The sequence below is a fragment of the Chanodichthys erythropterus genome, unplaced genomic scaffold (assembly GCF_024489055.1).
Source record: "Chanodichthys erythropterus isolate Z2021 unplaced genomic scaffold, ASM2448905v1 ctg002040_np12, whole genome shotgun sequence".
Lineage (NCBI taxonomy): Eukaryota > Metazoa > Chordata > Actinopteri > Cypriniformes > Xenocyprididae > Chanodichthys > Chanodichthys erythropterus.
Window position 1 is genome coordinate 260,001 of NW_027125676.1, and position 6,039 is coordinate 266,039.

The following is a 6,039-nucleotide window of genomic DNA, read 5'->3' on the forward strand; positions in this document are numbered from 1 at the left end:
CATTATTTCCGATTTTCCCACATTTATTTTTGCCCCTGACGCTTCCCCATATTTTCCCATCTGTTTTCTGATTTTATTTATGCTATCTATATCTCTGACTGTAAAAGTAGTGTCATCTGCATATTGATGAATTACACTCATTAACCCATTTGGCATCTCAATACCTTTTATTTCTTTATCCTTTTTGATTAGTGTTGCCAGCGGCTCGGCTGTTATCGAGTACAGAATTGCTGACAGTGGGCATCCTTGTCTAACTGACCTTTCCAAATGAAAAGGGTCAGTTAAAACCCCATTTACTTTTACGCAACTTTTAGCATTTGCATATATTAATCTTATCCACTTTTTCATCCTGTCCCCAAACCCAAATCTCCCCATTGTCTGCTCTATAAAACCATGTTCTACCCTGTCAAACGCCTTATTTAAATCTATAGATAAAATCAAACCACCCTTCCCATCCTTCCCCATCCCTTCTACTACATCCCTTATTGTACAGATTGTATCGGTTATGTCCCTCCCTTTTATGCTGTAAGCTTGGCTTGGTGATACTATTGACCCTGCTACCTCTTTTATCCTGTTTGCCAGTATTTTTGTCAGTATTTTGTAGTCTGTGTTTAGTAGACTTAAAGGTCTATAATTTTCTAACTTCAGTGGACTTCCTTTATTTTTATATAATATTGTAATTATTCCTAACCCCATTGACTCAGGCATCTCCCCATTCTCTTCCATTCTCCTAAAAACCTTCCCCAATATTGGCGCTATTAACTCTTCAAAGGTTTTATAAAATTCATGCGTTAACCCATCTGAGCCTGGACTTTTATTCTTTTTAGTCTGCTTTATAGCTTCTTTTATTTCTTCAATACTTATGTCTTTTTCACATATGTTTTTCTCGTCTTCGCTTAACCTTGCATCCACAGTATTCAACACTTCCTCCATACTTTCCTGTTTTACCCCTTCTTTTTTAAACAACTTCTTATAAAATGTTTCTGCTTCTTTTATTATTTCCACATAATCGGTAACCTTCTCACCTTTCTCATTTTCCAGTTCTATTATATGCTTTTTCCTTTGTTTTTTCTTTTCTAAGTTTAAAAAGAATTTTGTGCTTCTTTCCCCTTCTAGCGCATACTGCGCTCTACTTCTTATTATTGCGCCCTTGCTTTTTTCCTTTTCATAATATTCTATTTCTGCTTTTATCTGCTCATACCTCTCTTTACTTTGCTCTGGATTTCTCTCTATTTTTTCCACTTCCCTCTTCATCTCATTTCCCAAATCCTCTGCTTTACTCCTTCTCATAAAATCTCTTTGCTTTGCATACCTAATGCTTCTTTTCTTAATTTTCCCTTTCAATATTTCCCACCATTCACATACATTTTCATCAAATAAATCATTTTGCATTTCATAATGTATACATTTTCTGATGTTCTCTCTGTATGCCTCTTCCTTTAAAAGTTCTGCATTCAAACACCACATTCCCATGTGTCCCATACCCTTCTCCTCCCTAGTTACACCCACCCTTACCACCATCATAGCATGGTCACTTATTCCCACAAACTTGTATTTCACATTTTTCACATATTTTAACATTTCTCTTTTTGTTAAACATAAGTCTATGCGGCTTTGCTTCAACACCCCCATCACCAATTGTCTTCTAGAGAACTCTTTTTTGTACGGGTTCTCTTCCCTCCAGACATCGACCACGTCCTCATTTTGCATCCAGTCAGTTAAAAACTTTCTTGACACATCAGACTTAAAGTTTGCACTACTTGATGCGTCAAGTCTTGTGCACCACACATTAAAGTCGCCAACCACTATACAACTCCCTTTGCACAAAGGTTTCATTTCTTTAAAAACCTCTCTCCTCTCAGTTTCAATGTTCGGTGCATAAATGTTTATCAACCTAAAGAGTTGGTTGTGAAACATAAAATCAATCACTAGCAATCTCCCATTGCCATCCTTGTATGCTTGCTTCACATTATTTATTCGACCTCCTTTAATCAAAGTTGCCACTCCACGGGCTTTTGCATTCCCATGATTGACATAGATGTCTCCTTCCCATCTCTTTCTTATATTGTCCATTATTTCGTCAGACCAATGGGTCTCTTGCAAACAGAGTACCTCCGCTTTTAAACATCCCTTTATATTTTCAAACTTACTTTCGTCTCTTAATCCATTGCAATTTAAACAGGCAATGTTCATAAGGCCCCACATAAAAAGTATCATTGTTTTTTGAATTATCTCCCCCATTTTGATTAATCCAGACACTTACTTTCTGCGGTATGCTCCTCCGTTTCTTTCTTCTTTCTTTTCCTTCTCACTCTCTTTCCATCGCTTGTATCCATCTCCTCGTCCTGGCTTGCCATTGGGCTCTCTGTGACCTCTTTCCCTTCTCCACCTCCCTTTGCCTGGAGCTTTTCGCCTTTCCCTTCCACACTGTCCTCCTCCTCCTGGCTCTCATCCTCGCCTTTTGCTTTCTCCTCTTCTCTGCTTTTGCACTCCGAACCCTCCATTGCCATCTTCTTTCCTGGCTCTGTTCTCCTCTCTTCCCTTTTTCTCTCTCTCTCTCTCCTCCTCCACTCTAGAACCACCTTGTCTTGACTGCTCATGCTTTCAGTCACTCTCCGTTGCTCTTTTCCTTCCTCCTCACTGCATGTGCCCCTTCTCTCCTCCTCTCCAGTAGTTGCACCTTCCACTTCTTCGGACTCTTCCTCCTCCTCCACCTCATACAGATCCGACTCCTTTCCATCACTGTTTTCTTCGTCCATCGCCGCCGGTGTTTCACACACGCAAAGTCCTGGCCTCATGTCACACTCCTTGCAGTTTGGCTCTCTGCACTCTCTTGCATAGTGGCCTTGCTTGTCACATTTAAAACATCTAAAATTCGGGCAGTCTCTCACAATGTGACCAGGCTGAATGCACAGGCGGCAGACCTTCATTTGCCTGTCATGGATGACCCTAAAGTGCTCTGTCCCCCCCAATGTCTCAAACTTTGTTGAGTATGGTAAGGATTTTACCGCATCATTAAATTTCACCTTCAAAAATCTTGTCCCATCAGCGATTTCAGTCCCCGGCCACATTCTCCTCTTCACTCTTGAGACTGCTTTTACTCCCCACTCCGACAGCTTTCTCAGTATCTCCTCATCCTGGATGTATGTTGGCAGCCCGAGGAAAGAGACCACCATCTCCATGCTGTCCACCTCCTTTGCCATCACCCGACTGTTCTTTATTCTTAGCCCGTCCAATAACTTCTCCTTTCCTTTCTCCTCTTCCATCGTCAGCTCGTACTCTCTCGGCGTTTTGTATCTGCAGCCGATCACCACTCCACACTCTTCTCTCACTTTCTTCAACAACTCCATCATTGTAACTCTCTCTTGCCCTTCTATTTCCACCAGTACTGTGAGCTTCTTTTCATAACTCCTTCTTTGATTCAGATCTCCGTCCTTTTCTCTCATGTTGCTTTTCTCCATTGCTCTTCCATTCTCCATTTTGTCACCCAGTGTTGTGACCTTCTCCACAGTACTAAGAGAGTATTTATCCCCAAACAGCAAGAGCTGCTTGGGGATTAATCAACCTCTCTACACACCAGACCTCCTTTCCAAAGGAACTGTGTGTTTAAAACCAAGATTTAAATTTTTATAACACACTATCAAAAACACTCTTTGTTTGGTTTCTCCTACAAGCTGTACACACTTCCTGCTTCCACTAGGGCGTGCTCAGAGTGGTATGGCCGTAAGCGAAAACTGCTGCCAAGAGTGGGCTATTTAAGACATTCTTTATACTTTCAGAAAAACATAAAGCTTACAGCACCTGGTATTCCCAGGCGGTCTCCCATCCAAGTACTAACCAGGACCTACTCTGCTTAGCTTCCGAGATCAGACGAGATCGGGCGTGCTCAGAGTGGTATGGCCGTAAGCGAAAACTGCTGCCAAGAGTGGGCTATTTAAGACATTCTTTATACTTTCAGAAAAACATAAAGCTTACAGCACCTGGTATTCCCAGGCGGTCTCCCATCCAAGTACTAACCAGGCCCTACTCTGCTTAGCTTCCGAGATCAGACGAGATCGGGCGTGCTCAGAGTGGTATGGCCGTAAGCGAAAACTGCTGCCAAGAGTGGGCTATTTAAAACATTCTTTATACTTTCAGAAAAACATAAAGCTTACAGCACCTGGTATTCCCAGGCGGTCTCCCATCCAAGTACTAACCAGGCCCTACTCTGCTTAGCTTCCGAGATCAGACGAGATCGGGCGTGCTCAGAGTGGTATGGCCGTAAGCGAAAACTGCTGCCAAGAGTGGGCTATTTAAAACATTCTTTATACTTTCAGAAAAACATAAAGCTTACAGCACCTGGTATTCCCAGGCGGTCTCCCATCCAAGTACTAACCAGGCCCTACTCTGCTTAGCTTCCGAGATCAGACGAGATCGGGCGTGCTCAGAGTGGTATGGCCGTAAGCGAAAACTGCTGCCAAGAGTGGGCTATTTAAGACATTCTTTATACTTTCAGAAAAACATAAAGCTTACAGCACCTGGTATTCCCAGGCGGTCTCCCATCCAAGTACTAACCAGGCCCTACTCTGCTTAGCTTCCGAGATCAGACGAGATCGGGCGTGCTCAGAGTGGTATGGCCGTAAGCGAAAACTGCTGCCAAGAGTGGGCTATTTAAGACATTCTTTATACTTTCAGAAAAACATAAAGCTTACAGCACCTGGTATTCCCAGGCGGTCTCCCATCCAAGTACTAACCAGGCCCTACTCTGCTTAGCTTCCGAGATCAGACGAGATCGGGCGTGCTCAGAGTGGTATGGCCGTAAGCGAAAACTGCTGCCAAGAGTGGGCTACTTAAGGTATTCAGACACTCTTTTGTTTGTTTTTTTTTGTTTTTTTTTGAAACAAAACATAAAGCTTACAGCACCTGGTATTCCCAGGCGGTCTCCCATCCAAGTACTAACCAGGCCCTACTCTGCTTAGCTTCCGAGATCAGACGAGATCGGGCGTGCTCAGAGTGGTATGGCCGTAAGCGAAAACTGCTGCCAAGAGTGGGCTATTTAAGACATTCTTTATACTTTCAGAAAAACATAAAGCTTACAGCACCTGGTATTCCCAGGCGGTCTCCCATCCAAGTACTAACCAGGCCCTACTCTGCTTAGCTTCCGAGATCAGACGAGATCGGGCGTGCTCAGAGTGGTATGGCCGTAAGCGAAAACTGCTGCCAAGAGTGGGCTATTTAAGACATTCTTTATACTTTCAGAAAAACATAAAGCTTACAGCACCTGGTATTCCCAGGCGGTCTCCCATCCAAGTACTAACCAGGCCCTACTCTGCTTAGCTTCCGAGATCAGACGAGATCGGGCGTGCTTTTTTTTTTTTTTTTTTTTTTTATTAAGAAATTTCAAATCATTAAAATACAATACAATAAATAATACAATAAAAATCACATATCATCTTTACATCACATATCTCCTTCACACCACATTTCTCTTTTAAATCACAAATCTCCTTTACATCACAAATCTTCTTTACATCACATTTCTCCTTTACATCACATATCTCCTTTACATCATATTTCTCCTTTAAATCACATATCACACTTTTACCTTACATCATCCATTTACATAAATAATTCAGAAAACTCCTTCACTCCCCGGCAGCTTCCACATTAGATCCTTTAAAACACAACAAACTTGTGGGGTAAAAACACGATAAAAAGCATCTAACATATTTTCACATTTAAAATACACATAAAGTCTTTCCATGTACACTTCTGTTTTTCTTTTAAACACAGTCCAAACATCCAACACAATTTTTTCTTTTTTTCGCCACAATTCTTCTTTCCCATATTGCACTTTTCATCAATATCAGCCACAGATTTATAAACGTTTTGTTTCGACACTTCTTTTCCCATCCAAACATCACCACTCTGTTCCATTCCATTCCATTTTCATCCCACTCCACAGTCAATTCTTTAACCACACATTTAAACTTATTTAAAAATCCTCCAATTCTTTACAATATAAAAACATATGTAAAATCCATTCTTCCTTTTCTTGGC

At 41.6% G+C, this 6,039-nt stretch overlaps 8 non-coding genes across 8 annotated transcripts; all 8 read right to left on the reverse strand.

Annotated features, from left to right (window-relative positions):
- Positions 1 to 3,789: 3,789 nt before the first annotated feature.
- LOC137016862 (5S ribosomal RNA) lies at positions 3,790 to 3,908 on the reverse strand. The gene has a single exon (XR_010894434.1). It is a non-coding gene; the product is annotated as a 5S ribosomal RNA (ribosomal RNA).
- Positions 3,909 to 3,968: 60 nt separating this feature from the next.
- Positions 3,969 to 4,087, reverse strand: LOC137016827 (5S ribosomal RNA). Its single transcript, XR_010894400.1, has one exon. It is a non-coding gene; the product is annotated as a 5S ribosomal RNA (ribosomal RNA).
- A 60-nt stretch (positions 4,088 to 4,147) lies between these two features.
- Positions 4,148 to 4,266, reverse strand: LOC137016828 (5S ribosomal RNA). The gene has a single exon (XR_010894401.1). It is a non-coding gene; the product is annotated as a 5S ribosomal RNA (ribosomal RNA).
- Positions 4,267 to 4,326: 60 nt separating this feature from the next.
- Positions 4,327 to 4,445, reverse strand: LOC137016829 (5S ribosomal RNA). Its single transcript, XR_010894402.1, has one exon. It is a non-coding gene; the product is annotated as a 5S ribosomal RNA (ribosomal RNA).
- A 60-nt stretch (positions 4,446 to 4,505) lies between these two features.
- Positions 4,506 to 4,624, reverse strand: LOC137016830 (5S ribosomal RNA). Its single transcript, XR_010894403.1, has one exon. It is a non-coding gene; the product is annotated as a 5S ribosomal RNA (ribosomal RNA).
- Positions 4,625 to 4,684: 60 nt separating this feature from the next.
- On the reverse strand, positions 4,685 to 4,803 carry LOC137016831 (5S ribosomal RNA). Its single transcript, XR_010894404.1, has one exon. It is a non-coding gene; the product is annotated as a 5S ribosomal RNA (ribosomal RNA).
- Positions 4,804 to 4,890: 87 nt separating this feature from the next.
- Positions 4,891 to 5,009, reverse strand: LOC137016832 (5S ribosomal RNA). Its single transcript, XR_010894405.1, has one exon. It is a non-coding gene; the product is annotated as a 5S ribosomal RNA (ribosomal RNA).
- A 60-nt stretch (positions 5,010 to 5,069) lies between these two features.
- Positions 5,070 to 5,188, reverse strand: LOC137016834 (5S ribosomal RNA). The gene has a single exon (XR_010894406.1). It is a non-coding gene; the product is annotated as a 5S ribosomal RNA (ribosomal RNA).
- Positions 5,189 to 6,039: the final 851 nt, after the last annotated feature.